Source organism: Ranitomeya variabilis, chromosome 6, assembly GCF_051348905.1.
Source record: "Ranitomeya variabilis isolate aRanVar5 chromosome 6, aRanVar5.hap1, whole genome shotgun sequence".
Lineage (NCBI taxonomy): Eukaryota > Metazoa > Chordata > Amphibia > Anura > Dendrobatidae > Ranitomeya > Ranitomeya variabilis.
In genome coordinates, this window is record NC_135237.1 from 304,278,521 (window position 1) to 304,297,606 (window position 19,086).

Below are 19,086 nucleotides of genomic sequence, written 5' to 3' on the forward strand. Positions count from 1 at the left end.
TTTCTGGATGGTGTTTTGATAGAGTTTTCTGCTGACCATGAAAGTGCCCTTTCTGTCTTCTTGCTATCTAGTAAGCGGACCTCGATTTTTGCTAAACCTATTTTCATACTACGTTTGTCATTTCATCTAAAATCACCGCCAATATATGTGGGGGCCTCTGTCTGCCTTTTGGGAAAATTTCTCTAGAGGTGAGCCAGGACTGTCTTTTCCTCTGCTAGGATTAGGTAGTTCTCCGGCTGGCGCTGGGCATCTAGGGATAAAAAAACGTAGGCATGCTACCCGGCCACTTCTAGTTGTGCGGCAGGTTTAGTTCATGGTCAGTATAGTTTCCATCTTCCAAGAGCTAGTTCTCATATATGCTGGGCTATGTTCTCTCGCCATTGAGAATCATGACAGGTGTTACACTTTTAGGCACATCAATGGCTCTCCAAATGCGACATGACACCTGCAGAATATTCCATCAAAATCTGTATTCCAAAACGTCAATCTATTCATTCTGAGAACTGCTGTGCTCCTAAACAATAGTTTTCTCCCACATATGGAGTATCTGCATACTCAGAAGAAATTGCACAACAAATTTTGGAGTCCATTTTCTCTCTTTACTCTTGTGAATTTTAAAAAAAATTGGGGGCTAAAGGAACATCTTTTCTTGTCTCAACATTATAAATTTCTTTGAAGTACCTGGGGGTTTAAGGTGCTCGCCACATATCTAGATAAGTTCAATGAGGGGTCTAGTTTACAAAATGGGGTCACTTGTGGGGAGTTTCTGCATTTTAGGCACATCAGAGACTCTCCAAATGTGACATGGCATCCGCTAATGATTCCAGAAATGTTTTCAGTTAGTAAATCAAATGGCACTCCTTCTCTTCTGAGCCTCGCCATGTGCCAACACAGTAGTTTTCCTCTACATATTGGGTATCAGTATACTCAGGAGAAATTGCACAACAAACTATAAGGTGCATTATCTCTTGATACCCTTGTGAAAATAAGAAATATTGGGTCTAAATTAATTTTTTTGTGAAATAGAGTTAAACGTTCATTTTTTGCTTCTACATTGCTTCCTGCGAAGCATCAGAAGAGTCAATAACCTTCATGAATGTGGTTTTGAGCATCTTTAGGGTGCAGTTTTTAGAATGGTGTCACTTTTGGATATTTCCTGTCATATAGACCCCTCAAAGTCACTTTAAATGTAATGTGGTCCCAAGAAAGTGGTTTTGTAAATTTGTTTCAAAAATGAGACATCGCTGGTCAACTTTTAACAATGAAAGTTTCTAAGCTACCAATAATACAAAATTATGTTTCAAAAATTGTGCTTATGTAAAGTAGACATGTGGTAAACATTATTTATTAATTATGTTGTGTGACATAACTGTCTGATTAAATGGCATAAAAATTAAAAGACTGAAAATTACAACATTTTCCAATTTTTTGCCAAACTTCAGATATTTTCATAAAGAAACGCAAGGCGAATAGAACAAAACTTACCACTGTAATGAAGCACACTATGTCATGAAAAAACTTTCTCAGAATCAGTGGGATCCATTGAAGCGTTTCAGAGTTATTAAATCATAAAATGACACTGCTCATAATTGAAAAACTTGGCCTGGTCAGGAAGATGAAAACAGGCTTCTGGGTGAAGGGGTTAAGCATGGGGGTGGATCAATCATGTTTTGGGGTTGGGTTACAGCCAAAAGTGCTGGAACATTTCAAAGGTAGAGGGAAGAATGGATGTTGAAAAAGCTCACCGCGAAACACGCTTCCGGGGCAATCAGGTGCAGTGTGGTCATTTTCCCCTCTGATTTATGGGTAAGCGTGCACAATTGATAGCGCAACTATGAGTTGTATGGTCATTATTTTTGGAATAGTCTGATGTGTCATTGACGCTTTGTTAAGCTGTTTGCTATTCCCTTGACCTATTGATATAGTTTTACACTGTGTGCACCTTCTAGGGATGATTTCCTGTTAAACCACATGTCACCTGACGTACCGTCATGTTCTAGCTACTTCATTTTCCTGTTTGGTATATATTGCATACAGCAGATATACATGTGTTTGTGATGTAATTGTTATTGATTAATTAACTTTGTACTTGTTTTTTTAAACTATGTTGCTTTGGACTGGTTTACTCCATTCTCTTTTGTTCTATGTGCTAGAGCCCGTAGTCTCTGAAGAACATACTGTACATGGATGGCATCCGAGTACCGTTAATTTTTTTTTATGGCTTATTGACTTTCATTTCCGAGTATAATCTGATAGTCAGATCAATTTCTGACATGCCTCCACGATTTTGCTTGGATCATTTGATTCACCAAAAATCCTGGACATATGAACAGACCCATAGTTTCATAGTTAGACAGGATTCATGCATGAAAACCTGACTTGATCCTAAAGGGTCATAGATCCGAATGTATTAACCATCTGTGGCTGTTCATATGCAAAACCAATGGCACACGAAGATCATACTGACCAATTCAAATTAATGTGTTATTTCACATGAACATTTTTACACATGGACTGATGGTCTGCATGTAAAATTCACTCTTCCACTATTTTGATCTGTATTCTGGATAAGACTTGCCCACTATAAGGCAATAAATAAGTAAAAAGGGATCACATGTAGGTATTCATTTATATGTCATGCATTTTTTATGGATACATTACAAGCATAAAAATAGGAAACTATATTTGTACTTTATTATTTAATAAATTGTTCATGTAAAACTTCAGATGCCGTAAAGGTGAACAAAATGGACATACGGATTGCATACGGATGACAGTATGGCTGAAACATTATCATTTTTTTCTGGATGTAAAATGGCCATTTCGGCATACACTGATGTGAATCCAGCCTCAGTCAATGGTTACATAAAAAATGGATAACATATAGGAGACCATCAGCATGCCTTACATTTTTCATTTCAACTAAAGATAGGAAGCTGTATTTGATCTTTATTATTTATTAAATCGTTCATGTAAAAAATGGATGTCATAGGGATAGTACAAAATGGACATACACATTGCATATGGATGTAAAAAAATGGACAAAAGGATGGTATATGAATTGCATACAGATCACAATACAGATGAAAAATTATATCAGCTTTTTTCTGGATGTAAAATGGATAATTTTGTCTAAGGCTGCATTCCCACAATTACAGTAGTATTGGGTGAGTGTTTTTACCTGTTTGGTAACTTGAGTATTTTCATTGCATTTTTACCTTGTTTTTTGACACTGCATTTCTTGTCTCTTTTTGCTATGTTATGTTTTAAATAAAGCTGTTTTGTTTTTGATACTTCCTGGTGTTTGACTTAAAAATCACAAAACTATGAGATGCACAAAACCTTTGTAATATTTTAAAGAGGTTTACTCCAGAGGTTTACTTCTTTTAGCGCAGTGACCCAAATTTACAGTACGAAATGTAACAATTTGTATTGTTTATAACTATGTCTTGTGATGGGAAGGGGTGCTAAAAAGAAATTATGTTTCTAAAGTTGTCTATGAGTAGAATATTAGAAAATAATAATAAAAAGATTTGTATTCACCAAACATATTTTTTCTATAAAACTGTTCAGCCTGTTCTGCATCTGATCTTTAACACATATTATAAAAACAATAATTTTAAAAAAATTCAAATATGTCTATTGCATGCCGGCAATGGTTCTTATTTTGCAAAAAGTAAGTTGCTGACCTTCTCATGTGAAGTGCAGCTTGTATTTATACCAATATTTGTTATAATCCCCAGGTGTGAAACCAGCAAAGATGACATTTTTCTGCACTATTTGTTTTCTCATGAATATAACATGATCTCTTATATAACTGAGGAATTCTCACTAATTAGAGCTTTTCAGTCCTCAATGTGATTGAAAGCAAAGCCTCTTTGTATCTATGAGCAAACAGTATATCAGATGTCTATGACTCAGATTCATCAACAGTTTTTGCCAATATTTCAACATAAAACTCTTATTGTGCACCTCATCATTGAGAAAAAATGTAGCAATTTTTAGTAAGTGATATTAGCGTTATTCAGGAGTATGCTTCGACAAGGCCATTGTTCAGAATGGTGCCAACAGAATCAACATGTGCTCTGACACTCATCATTTTTGGGCAAATAAGCCTACTGAAGGTGGACAAGTAAGCAATTGATTGCAGATTATAGTCAATGGCCCGGTTTGCTTATATGACCAAATCCTGTTTTGAGGAGCGTTCTGATGAAAGCCCAAATGGGACTACTAAAAATGGGACAAAACACAATGTGAATGGAGCCTTACTCTTTTTATAGACTCAAGTAACATTTTTAGCATAATGTACAAGACCACTTTTGCTGAATTTGCTGCTACACCACATCCCACCCAAACTCGCCTCAAGCTCTGCCCACTTTAGTGTAGCTGCATAAAATATCGTGAAAACACCAAAGGTCTCTTGTCTTCCATGCGCAACTTATAGAATCCACTTATAATCCAGATCTCATGTATTTGAATTATGTGGAAAATTTCTGCGTGCATTTAAGAAAAAAAAATCTACTGTAGAAATAAGTAGCATACTAACTATACAAGGAAAATCTATTCCACGGCACCATGGCTGTAAGAATGCTGCACAAACCTGAATACCGGCTTTGAATATCTGCTGCAAATCATGTAATAAATAAATATCATCTGTAACATGCAACTCTGGAATTTGCGAACAGTTTGTATTTGGACCCTGCAGCTATAAAAAAAATGGAAGTTTAAATTTTCAGTAACAGAAACTTGATAGAATCAGCATTTTATAATTTGCAGATTTTGATTCCATTGTGTTAGAATTTATGCTGTTTTTTTTCTAAGTGGGCTTACTCAAAGTATTGTATTGTTTGCATTTACCGCACACTTCATCTGTTTCGTCCATCTAGCTTTTACTTCTTGTTGGCGGTTTTGCTTCTCTAAAGATCCTTTATACAAGTAAAATGTGCAGCCATAAGCTAAATATATTTACAAACACATTCTAGTGAATTTAAAGAACTAATAAACATATTAAAGAAAGCAACAAAATGTCATCTAAATTCTAGAATTGAAACCTATGTATAAAAATGATACTGTACATCAAACATTTTTGAAATCTTCAACCTGGGATCATAATAAAAAAATAAATTTGCAAAGTAAATATTACTGAACAAATGATGCTGATTTACTTGAACACACACTGGCATTAGCATAACTGCATTATGCATTTGTTGACTGCAGAAAGACATCGTATACCTTCCTTTTCATATTATGGGATGGATGTTTATACAAAGCACAAGAAATAGCAATGATTGCAGTGGAATTGCTACATCTGCATACATAAACACGGACTTTTTAAAGCATCAGAAAAGCTATGGAAGGATTCTTTTTGAAACTTTGTTATTTTAAAACCATGCTTTACATTACAATTATCCACAAGGCAACAATGTTCTAATTAATGTTTCATGTTCAAATATAAAGTACAAAAAAGTGCCGATTCATTAAATAGTTTTTGCAAAAATTATATCATAGCAGTTTGAAAAATCACAAATCTTTCTGGAACCCAAAAACTGCACAAATATCATCGACTTTCTGCATTTCTACATTTCTCTTGAACAGATCCAGCAACTTTTTGAAAAGTATGATTAAGATTTATAATTGATTTGAAATGCATAATTTCCTTTACCTGTGTCGTCTTTGGTACTGTATTTTGTAGGTACTTCAGGAAAAGCAAAATAAAGATATTTTACTATAATAATGATGCAAGATTTTTTCTGTTGCACCCTATTGGCTATGTTATCTGTACACCTACTGGTGAGTGAGCTGGAATTTTAACTCTGCATTTAATAAATTAGGTGCATCTCTTAACTGGAGTATGCCTCTTCCACAAATGTACTTAAATAGCCAGAACTGGTGTGAAAAACTCCTTATTTAGAAAATGTTCGCACGACTTCCAAATATAAAACATCAGCATAAAAAGAAAAGAAGACAATTAGGTACAGTTTAATAAGACTGGCAAGCACAATATATAATGGACTATATTGCTGAAGTACAACATGATTAATTAATTGAAAGGGTCATACCACTTTATGAATTAGGCCCGTCTCTATGCTGGCATTTGCCTCCACAGGAAATATACTCCAGTCTGGCACTGAAATACATTACTAATGAAATTTATGCTACTGAGGTGGAGTAAATTTTAATGAATTAGACAGACTGGCCTAGCCATGTCTTGCCACACCCATGCTCCACCCATTTTGATAAAGCTGGCTAAGAAAGTAGTGAATGCACAAAATATTGCACATTTTTTATTTCACTAAAATTTGGCAACAAATTAACACACCTACATGAATTGGGCCCTAAACGATTAAGCAATAAAAATGTAAAAAAAATTATGTTTTATATAAAATACTTTTTATTAAGTACACATAACAATAAAAAAGCAAACTAGATATCCCCACAACTGTAATAAGTTGGTGTATTCAGCCAACAGGTTATTTGGTGTGAAGCATGAATAGTAAAAATATGAGCCAAAAAATAAATAAAAATATTTTTTTTCTATACACAAGTCAAAAAGAAAAATTACCTAAATTTCACACTAGTTTTTATGTATCCCAAGAGTATTACAATTTGCTCTGCATAAAAAAAAAGTTTAACAAGTTATGTCAGTAAAAAAGAAAAAAATCTAGTTGCTCCATTGAGCAGTAGTAAACTATTAAACTATTAAAAATATAGCTTGTTACCAAGAGTTTTTAACCCATTTCCGACATGTGCCATAATAGTGTGCACATGTTGGAATCCCCTTGTTTGGTGCATGCTCCAGCACTGAGCCTGCACATTTTCGGGCACATGACAGCTGATCTATTCAGCTTTGAGCACCTCCCCTTGGTCAGCGCTAATAGCAAGTGAGCATTTCTGCAACACACAGGTGATCTGATCATCGCCTGTGTGTAGCAGAGGTGATCAAAATACTGCAGATTCTAATCTCCCATGAAGACTATTGAAGCATGCTAAATCTAACAAGAAAAAATCAAATATAAACATATTTTGTATTGTCTTGTTCAGAATTGCCTAATCTATCAATATAGAAAAAAATTTACCTGATCGCTAAATGGAATAATGAGGAAAAAATTATAAAAGGCAGAATTACTTTATTTGGTCTCCACTACATTGCAATAAAATGCAATAACGAGAGATCAAAGCATTATATCTATACCAAAATTGTATTAATAAAAGCATTAGCTCGGCAAACAAAAAATAAGTTCTCACTCAACCCCAGATCCCGAAAAAAAGTACCTCTACAGGTCTTGGAAAATGGTGCCATTTTTTAAAGCAAATTTTGGATCTTTTTTTTCACCACTTAAATAAAAAATAAACCTACAAATCTTTGATGTCTGTGAACTCATAATGACCTGGAGAATGACAATGGGAGGTCAATTTTAGCATTTAGTGAACATGGTAACAAAAAAACTGCAATTGCACTGTTTTGCAATTTCACCTCACTTAGAATTTTATTCCCATTTTAGAGTACATGATATGTTAAAACCAATGTTGTCGCTGAAAAGCAAAACTTGTCTTATAAAAAACAAGCCCTCCCATGGCCATATTGACCAAAAACTAAAAAAGTTATTGATCTGGGAAGAAGGGGAGCGAAAGATGGAAAATGGCCTGGGGTTAAGGCTTGGTCATAAAGAAATTAAATAAGTTATTATAAGACGCCTTTACTTAAATTTATCTATAAGTTGTTTTAAAACTGTTTAAAAATTATGGGAGTAATTTAACATTTTATGTTCATTATTCATTTTCTTACTGTAGGCTAACGTTATTTTGAGCAAGTAATCTCAATGTAGTGGGTCATTGCTACAAATTCCAGTGTGAAAATAAAACCCTACAAACATGAAGAGCGATACCAGCTTTACCAGATTGTAAGCTTGCAAGCAGGGCCCTCACTCCTCTTGGTATCTGTTGATTTATGTATTATTTCTAATCTGTAAAGTCTTTTATTGTCCGTACAAGTCCACTGTAAGGCTATGTGCACATGATGTGGATTTTGCTGCGGATCCGCAGTGTTTCCGCAGCAGTTTCCCATGAGTTTACATTACAATGTAAACCTATGGGAAACTGAAAGCGCTATACCCATGCTGTGGAAAAAAACGCGCAGAAATGCAGCGGTTTACATTCCGCAGCATGTCACTTCTTTCTGTGGATTCCACAGCGGTTTTATACCTGCTCCAATAGAAAACCGCAGGTGTAAAACCGCAGTGAAATCTGCACAAATACCGCGGTAAATCCGCAGTAAATCCACAGCAAAAACGCAGCGCTTTTGCCCTGCAGATTTATCAAATCTGCTGCAGAAAAATCCGCAGAGGACCATTCTGCGTGTGCACATAGCCTAAAACATAAAGTACTGCAGAATATGTTGGCTTCATATAAATAAATTTATTGTTAACATTATTATTATTATTATTATTATTATTATTATTAAATGCATGACAAAAGAAAGGTACTTGTAGACTTATCAATAAAGATGAGCATATCAGTCTCTGTAGGTTTGAGTTCGAGTAGAATTTCCTGAAATTTGCAGTTTCACTCAAATACGAATATTTTGAAATTTGATTCGGAATTCACAAAGAAAAACTTGTCCAGCCTATCATGCACACAGCATTTTTTTGTTAGTTTTTTTTACTACCAGTACTAGTGTTACCCAAGAAGCAAACCATAATTGAGGTACAACAATCCCATCAATCTAAGAAGAGGCAAGCAAGATCAGATATCAAAGAAAAGTATAACTTCTAATATACAAGATAAAAATTATAAAAGTGAAGCAGTGCTCACTTAAAAACTGGTTTTATGTTTAGGGGCAATCACTTTTTCACACAGGGCCCTGTAAATTTGAATTTATTTTTCTCTTAATAATAAAGACCTTGATATAAAAACTGCATTTTGCTTTTATTTGGGTTATCAGTGTCTAATATTTAAATTTGATTTTTATCTGAAAAACTTAAGTGTGACAAACACAAATTAATAGGAAATCAGAAAGGGGAAAACACTTTTCACACCATTGTACTGTATATCTAGGATTTAAATCCCAGTTTGTGTGCCTGTCCTCTACTTCTCTCCTATTAAAACAATCCAGTCTCTTTCCTGCTTCATCTGCCTCTTATACCTGCAATTATTTTTCTGCATGGGTTGTCATTTTACAGTGAAATCATTGTGTTTCCACAACAAAATTTCAACAAAAAAGCCCATAGCATTTATTGATGTACAGAATGAAGAGGACTATTGTTATTAAGAGGACCAACTTCTTCAGTAAACACCAGCAAAAGGAGGTGTTTATTCAGGTTTTAAAACCAGAAGATTGCAAACAATAAAAAGTATACCTCTACAGTAGTTATTTTTTCTAACCAATATTTTGTTCTTTAATAGAGAATACCTGTATTAAATTCTATACATGGACTGTTGGAATGGATCAATATGATTTTATTTCTGATTTTGGATGGTATGATTTTAACAATATTCATTGACAAAGTAAAATGCAATGTCTTGATTGTTTTTTAGGCAAGTGAGAAGAATCTTGATAGAAAATTTTCAATCAAATTGTAAAACCATTAATGAATAGGTTACCTGTAAAGAGCTTTAAAGCTGAGTCACACATAACAATATCGTTAACGATATCGTTGCAACATCACGCTTTTGGTGACGTAGCAACGATCCCACTAACGATCTCCTTATGTGTGACAGCGACCAACGATCAGGCCCCTGCTGGGAGATCGTTGGTCGATGGGAATGATCAGGACCTTTTTTTTGGTCGCTGATCACCCGCTGTCATTGCTGGATCGGCGTGTGTGACACCCATCCAGCGATGTGTTCACTTGTAACCAGGGTAAATATTTGGTTACTAAGCACAGGGCCGCGCTTAGTAACCCGATATTTACCCTGGTTACCATTGTAAAAGTAAAAAAAAAAAACAGTACATACTCACATTCTGATGTCTGTCACGTCCCCCGGCATCCACAGGGTTAAAACTGCTTTCGGCAGGAGCGCTGCTAATATGCACGCGCTGCTGCCGAGAACTTCCCTGCACTGATTTTGTCAGCGCCGGCCGTAAAGCAGAGCACAGCGGTGACGTCACCGCTGTTACTGCCGGCGCTGACACATTCAGTGCAGGGAAGTTCTCGGCAGCAGCGCCTGCATATTAGCAGCGCTCCTGCCGAAAGCAGTTTTAACCCTGAGGATGCCAGGGGACGTGACAGACATCAGAATGTGAGTATGTACTGTTTTTCTTTTTACTTTTACAATGGTAACCAGGGTAAAGATTGGTTTACTAAGCACGGCCCTGCACTTAGTAACCCGATGTTAACCCTGGTTACCCGGGTGCTGCAGGGGGACTTCGGCATCGTTGAAGACAGTTTCAACGATGCCGAAGTCGTTCCCCTGATCGTTGGTCGCTGGAGAGAGCTGTCTGTGTGACAGCTCCCCAGCGACCACACAACGACTTACCAACGATCACGGCCAGGTCGTATCGCTGGTCGTGATTGTTGGTAAGTCGTTTAGTGTAATGGTACCTTAACTGTCACAAAGCTAATTGTATTGTTGGGTTGGCTGGTAAAATATAAGATCAAGGATTTTCTAAAGCTGTGCATTAACTTTAGATCTGTATATAAATAAGATTACAAGTACACTAAGGGCAGGAAAAATCCCAGTTAGTGCACTGATCTTCCTCATTATTCCCATTTTAGCACCACTCCTTGGTATATGATTGACTCCCCTCTTGTAAAACATCTTCCATGGCACAGATGGGATGTCAATCACCCTAATTTGCATAAAGATTCAATGTTGATTTTTCTTGTAGATGTGGCAAGGCAAAAATGTTTAGAGCTATATTTTACTACCTTACCTAGCAATGCAATTATTTTCATGCCCCAAGAGGTCCTGACAGGTTCCTTTTAATAGAAACAAGATAACATTTACTGTCAATTTATAATGATGATCTTATGATGAAGCACACTATATATTGAAATAGCACTGCAGTATATAATATGAGTGAATAAGAGATCACAGGTTTTAATCCTATAAAAAATAAATGATAAAAATGTATAAAGTAATATATAAAAATTTAAATCATCTTCCTTTTAACATTCAAAGATAAAGAAATAAAAATAAATAAACAATTTTTGTTATGGGCATGTTTTAAAAGTCAAATTTATCAATATATAGAGGTACTTCTCACAAAAGTACAACAAAATCCTCAAAAAGTTAATTTATTTACGTTCTTCAATACAAAAAGTGAAACTCATATTCTGTATTATATAGTGATTACAACAGAGTGATCTATTTCAAGTGTTTATTTCTGTTAAAGTTATTGACTCAGTAAATTAGAATATTTTATAACACCACCTTGAAAAATGATTTTAAAATCCAAACGTTGACCTACTGAAATGTATGATCAGTAAATGCTTTCAGTACTTGGTCTGGGCTCCTTTTGCATCAAGTATTGCATCAATGTGGCATGGAGAAGATCAGCCTGTGGCATTGCTGAGGTGTTATTGAAGCCCAGGTTGCTTTGAAATCAGCCTTCAGCTCATCTGCGTTGTTGGGTCTGGTGTCTCTCATTTTCCTCTTGACAATATCCCATAGATTATCTTTGGGGTTAAGGTCAGGTGATTTTGATTTCCAGTCAAGCACAGTGATATTGTTATTTTTAAACCAGGAATTCATACTTTTGGCAGTGTGGACAGGTGATTAGTCCTGCTGGATAATGACATTTCCCTCTCCGAAAAGCTTGTCGGCAGAGGGAAGCATGAAGTGCTCTAAAATTTCCTAGTAGATGGCTGCGCTGACTTTGGTCTTGGATTTCCAAATGAAATGAAAAATTTACTTTCATCAGAACACAACACCTTTGACCCCTGAGCAACAGTCCAGTTGTTTTTCTCCTTGGCCCAGGTAAGACAGTTCTGGCACTCTCTATTTGTCATGTGATCGGGGGTCATCGCTGCGTTGCCATCAAAACCAGAGGTCTCCTAGAGACCTCTATGGTTGTTGATGGCAGATTGCTATGAGCACCACCCTGTGGTCGGCGCTCATAGCAAGCCTGTAATTCTGCTGCATAGAGGTGATCTTAGCATCGTTCCTATGTAGCAGAGGAGATCACGCTATGGCAGCTTCTAGCCTCCTATGGAGGCTATTGAAGCATGCCAAAAGTAAAAAAAGTGTTTAAAAATATAAAAAAAATGAAAACATAAAAGTTCAAATCACCCCACTTTCTCCCAAATCAAATAAAACAATAAAAAAATCAAACCTATACATATCTGGAATTGAAGCGTTCAGAATTGCCAGCTCTATCAATGAAAAAAAATTAACCTGATCGCTAAATGGCGTAGCGATAAAAAAATCAAAACACCAGAATTATGTTTTTTTGGGTAGCCATGACATTGCATTAAAACGCAATAACTGGAAATCAAAAGAATGTATCTGAACAAATTTGGTATATTTAAAAACGGCAGCTCGTCTCGCAAAAAATAAGCCCTCACATGGCCATATTGATGGAAAAATAAAAAAGTTATGGCTCTGGGAATAAGGTAAGCGAAAAACGAAAACGAAAAATCGAAGAAAGATCCGGTCATGAAGGGGTTAAAAACCTTACGTGATACAGACTTTTGGAGCACGTGTTCAGGGACAAGAACTTCCCTGAAATTTGTTGTGCATTGTTATGTTAGAAAGAAACGTATGCTTTATCTACCTCCCCAGAAGTGCAAAATGTTGCAGTAAGATATTAAATACATCTCTGAGGCTAAGTTCACTTTATGTTTCTGTGCAGAGCGTATTATTGGCATGCGCACACGCATGCCAAAACGCTTGCAAAAGCATGCTTACCCTGCGCATCATCTTGTGCATGATGCAAACAAAAATGCTGTGTGTGCATGCATTTAAATGCGTTTTGTCATGTGTTTGCATTTTTGTATGTGCATGGTTGGTGGAGGCGGTGACATCATTTTCTAGACATGCGCAGTCTAAAGTATGTATGTGTATCGAACGCATTCGTATGCATGTCATTGCATACCAATGCGTTCCCATAGACACTAATGCTTTTTTTACGCATGCGGACAATTGCGCAATACTTGACGCCTAAAATAATGCAACATGTTGCTCTTGCCGGACCCTGCCGCACACCTAAATACGACGCATGCATACCCATCCACAAGCGAACACATGCAAAATCATGTCCCTGCATACACAATGTTAAAGATATGTACGCATGACACATGCGATCATACGCTGCACACACAGACGCAAATGTGAACCTGGCCTAAGCTCACAAAAAACAGTCAGAGTGCAGCTTAATATATTGTCTCTAGTTGCACTAATTATCACAGCGGCCGCACTAAATACTTCCACAGAAGAGGCAAATATAACAATACAGTATTAAATACTTCCCCAAGCAATGTACAACTGTATAGTATGATATTGGTGCCAAATGTTTAAGTGTAGCATTGAGTACCTCCCAAGCAGCACCTCATACCAAAGTGCATCACTGAACACCTCCCAGGTAATGCTAAATACCACAGGGCAGTATAAAGTGTCTTGCAAGTAGTGACAGACACCTCAAATCAGCACCAATAAAAAGTAGTGCATCATTGTTTTTATTCCCTCACCTCCCACTCATGTGGCATCATTGCCCTAATTTAAATTACTTTCCTTTTGATTCTTTTATTCCACCTCCCCACATCTACCAAACTGGTAGTATTACTGCTCCCTTTCCAATCCTCTCTCACTTCTTACACTGTTGCCCCTTTCTCAACCTTTTTCGCTGGGAGTAAGACTCAACTGTACAACACCTTTTCCTACTAGCACTAGAAGTTTCCTACTTCTAGTCTTCTCAGATACTCTACATGGGAGCCTTCCAGGTTCTTCTCTTACCAACTCTACTGTCCATGTCTATCTTAATCGCTAACTGTCATGACCTGAGTGCATCCTGTTGGTGAACTTTGCAGTCAGTTTTTATTCTTTGAATTTTGTTTTGGTGCTAAGGCATTTCAGTAATATGCTAAATTCTGTGGATATTTTAACAGAGTTAGCCCATGAACAAAGTACATTTTAATAAATAGATTTGGGAATTGAAATAAGTTCTGAATTTGGATGTGTTGAAAAAATGTTCCTGGGCTTAGATAATCTTAAAAATGTGTCCCTACTTTGTGCTGTATAATGCCTATGTCTGACCATGCAGGAACTCCTCTGCCCATATCACATCTCCTGGGCAGGGGAGGAAGCAAAAGAGAAGATATAGACAGGACAGCATGGAATCACAAATGATTTTTTTCTTTCAGGTGAAACATTGTTTAAAGACATGCAATGAAATGTTTTACCTCACATAAAGTATCAGCCACGATCCCATGCTGTCCTGTCTTTATACACTTTTGCTTCCTCCCCTTAGGCAGGGGATTTTTTATAAGAAGATTTCAGATCATAACATTTTTTTTTTAAATAAATTCAATTGTGGAACGTATTATTATTAATAATAATGTACTATGTTCATAGAAAATTCATGGGACATTACAGCGAGGAATCACAGCTAATTCTTTCAGTGAGGTAAAACATTTTCCTTTCTTTTTAAATCCTTACCCATGTTCATTATGTTATTGTTGTTATTATTATTACTATTATTAACAGTCATTTGTGAGTTTTAAATATTTATGGGACCGACAGTAATGCTAAGTTTAAAGGACAATAGATGCATGTGTTTCCGTGGCCTAAAGCTGCTATTGCAGCTTATTGTATACATTATATATTTTGTGTCTTTCCCTTTATATAGGTAGAGAAAAGTGAATAACAATTGTGTATTGCTAATATGGTGAAAAGTTGCAGAGAAAAAGAAAATGAAGCCAATGAAAACATATTCATGAACAAGCATGCATATGCATATCACAAGGCTAAAGTGAAAAGAAAGAACAGGCACAGATGTTTCATGTACAATTGAATCTCAACATTATTTATTTTTCTTTTACAATATGCATATTTTAATGAATGCAGGAAAATAAGCATCAGAAGCAACGAATCATGTTACACATTAAAACTATCAATATTTCCAGAGGTGTTACATGAAAGAATACTTTATTTGTACTGTACATGTAACTGTTCTCTTATTGAGTTTTAATATATTATCTGCATTTATAGCGACTGCTATCAATGATATTAAGTTTGACATAAAATAGATAGAAGTGCTACAGTGTATATGTGAGCTTCATTAATGTGCTATAAATCAATCCATGTACTGTAAAACTACTGTATGTTCACTTTAGCGCTTTAAAATGGAAAACATAGTGAGAAAGGACAGTGTACAGTACTACACATATTTTTAGAATCCAGCCTCTAACTCCACATGGTGTTAATGATAATTGCATTTGTCAGCAGAATGCCAAGGGCTTTTCACATTATTGGTTTTAAAAAGACATGGTATATTGAAACCCCCACCTGTTGTTAGTGGGTGGCATTATTATTATAACTGTGTTGATATCAATAATTTCTACTAAAAATATAATTAGAGTTCATTTGTCATGGGATTCAGCCATGAGATATTTGAAATATGAATCTGTACAGTATGTATAAAATAATAATCTTTCACTGTGCCATGCAATTTGTTGCAAATAGATAAATATATATTTATGTATCTGTATGTGTTTAGAGTATTTAAGGGATGGCTAGACAGAAATATAGATAGACACGCAGACAGATAGATAAATTGAAGAAAGGTCCTCAATTGGACCAAAACTTTTGTCATCACTATAGGCCAAAGATAGATAGATAGAGTGGGTAACACATCCAAGCCAAGAATCAAAGATGCATATTTAAAAATGGACTGGTTCTTCTGGAGCCAACCACTGTGCTCCAAATTCATCTATTCATCTGTATCGCAAACTCATATAAAGTAGCCACACACTGATTTTATTGGTTTCTTATCATATCCAATGTAGACACCTTGTAGTTCTTTGACAAAAGATGACAAATAACAAAGCAACAATTTTTTAATCCTTTAAAATGTCTAAGAAAGTCTAAAGGTACCTTCACACTAAACAACTTTACAACGAGAACGACAACGATCCGTGACGTTGCAGCGTCCTGGATAGCGATCTCGTTGTGTTTGACATGCAGCAGCGATCTGGATCCTGCTGTGATATCGCTGGTGGAAGCCAGAATTCCAGAACTTTATTTGGTCGTCAGATCGGTTTTTATAGTCGTGTTTGACATCAAAAGCAACGATGCCAGCAATGTTTTACATGGAGCTAACGACCTGTGAGATAAGTGAGTCACCGCTACGTCACAGGATCGCTCCTGCATCGTTGTGGAGCTGCTGTGTTTGACATCTCTACAGCGACCTAAACAGCGATGCTGCAGCGATCGGCCTGTTGTCTATATCGCTGCAGCGTCGCTGAGTGTGACGGTACCTTAAGAAAGGATGCTGATTTTGGGCCTATCACATCATCTCTTTAACCCCACAAGATACGAGACATATAAGGGTCTACTATTGCTGAATGCCACCTCAAATCATGAACTCTTCTACACAGTCCCCTATATTGACTTGGTGATTTTCTTAGGCCTGATAAAGGGTTATAAAAACAAAAATATATATTGACTTTCTAATTGTCACCTTATGTAAAACAACTAGAATAGTGTGGGAATTTGATATGAAAAAGAGCCAATAAAATCATTTGAGAAGCTACATAGAATCATAGATAGATAGATAGATAGATAGATAGATAGATAGATAGATAGATAGATAGATAGATAGATAGATACAACATGAAAATGTGAGTTATATAAGAAAATTCAGAGTATATTCAGTTTATAACCTTCATCAATGTATTTATTGATTTTCTTAGCAAACTCCAGTTTAATCTACAGAATAACTGTATTTCACAGTGTAACAATATAATGCTTTAGTTTTTATAATAAAAATCCATATTTTCATACAAATATTCTTTGCCATTTGCAAAAGTAATGTGCTGAGTTTTAAAATGACACATATAAATCTTCAAGTCTTAAGCAGCCTTAAGCACTAGTAGATAGCCAGAGAAGCTTTCATGAGAATATTCGCTTTTCACCTAAATACATAATTCTACAGTAATTGTAAATGTCTCTTTAAGCATATAAACATATCACTGGGTACACCAGCAGTAAACATGGAAAAAATGAAATTAGATCACTTCTGCATGCTGCTCTTTTTCATACATTTGAGCTACTCAATATGTGGGTTTATTAAAGGACAGGTTGCACACTTGATGTTGTGGGGACCTACCATTCAGAAGATGTTCCATGGATTCTGCAAGCACTGTAGTAAGAGGTTTGGAGTATTCTTATCATGGACTACAAACTTGGCCTGTGGACCAATGCTCTGTGATTATTTTTTTTTGGCTCAACTTGAGAATTTATCAATAACTTCCAATCCTATTCAACCCAAGGTCCTCCTGTCAGCATTCAATCAAATATAGGTCAGACTGCAAAAACTGTTCAGTAGAGTGTTTCTGTAGAGCAGATTTTAACTCTGTCATTTGGTGTCCTATAATTTTAATTCAAAGTGGTCAATTATGCAAGTTGGTGAGGGTCTTCTCTGAGGGTTGTGATTCTAGGATGGCTCACAGAAGAATGTGATATTTTGATGCCTTATGAAGATATAAAAATGTGAACCAAAGGTTCCATCAAATATATCTAAATATACATACCTAGCATATATAGACAATAACAGTAGGTTGTGCTTTTTGCTTCAAGTAATTAACCCCTTAGTGACAGAGCCAATTTGGTACTTAATGACCGAGCCAATTATTACAATTCTGACCACTGTCACTTTATGAGGTTATAACTCTGGAACGCTTTAACGGACCCTGCTGATTCTGAGACTGTATTTTCGTGACATATTGTACTTCATGATAGTGGTAACATTTCTTCGATGTTACTTGCGATTATTTATGAAAAAAAACAGAAATATGGCAAAAAATTTTAAAATTTTGCAATTTTCAAAATTTGTATTTTTATGCCCTTAAATCACAGAGATACGTCACGAAAAATAGTTAATAAATAACATTTCCCACATGTCTACTTTACATCAGCACAATTTTGGAAACAATTTTTTTTTTTTATTAGGAGTTATACTGGTTAAAAGTTGACCAGCAATTTCTCATTTTTACAACACCATTTTTTTTAGGGACCACATTACATTTGAAGTCATTTTGAGGGGTCTATATGATAGAAAATAACCAAGTGTGACACCATTCTAAAAACTGCACCCCTCAAGATGCTCAAAACCGCATTCAAGAAGTTTATTAACCCTTTACGTGCTTCACAGGAACTGAAACAATGTGGAAGGCAAAAATGAAAATTTAACTTTTTTTTGCAAACATTGTAATTCAGAACCATTTTTTTATTTTTAACAAGGGTAAAAACAGAAATTTAACCATAAATCTTGTTGTGCAATTTCTCCTGAATACGCCGATATCCCATATGTGGGGGTAAACCACTGTTTGGGCGCACCGCAGAGCTTGGAAGAGAAGGAGCGCCATTTGACTTTTTCAATGCAGAATTGGCTGGAATTGAGATCGGATGCCATGTCACATTTAGAGAGCCCCTGATGTGCCTAAACAGTGAAAAACCCCCACATGTGACACCATTTTGGAAACTAGAACCCTTAAGGAACTTATCTAGATGTGTGGTGAGCACTTTGAACTCCCAAGTACTTCACAGAAGTTTATAACGTAGAGCCGTGAAAATAAAAAATCGCATTTGTTTACACAAAAATGATCTTTTCGCCTAAAAATTCTTATTTTCACAAGGGTAACAGGAGAAATTAGACCACAAAAGTTGTTGGGCAATTTCTCCTGAGTACGTCGATACCCCACATGTGGGAGTAAACCACTGTTTGGGCGCACCGCAGAGCTTGGAAGAGAAGAAGTGCCGTTTTACTTTTTCAATGTAGAATTGGCTGGAATTGAGATCTGATGCCATGTCGCATTTGGAGAGCCCCTGATGTGCCTAAACAGTGGGAACCCCCCACAAGTGACACCACTTTGGAAACTAGACCCCTTAAGGAACTTATCTAGATGTGTGGTGAGCACTTTAAACCCC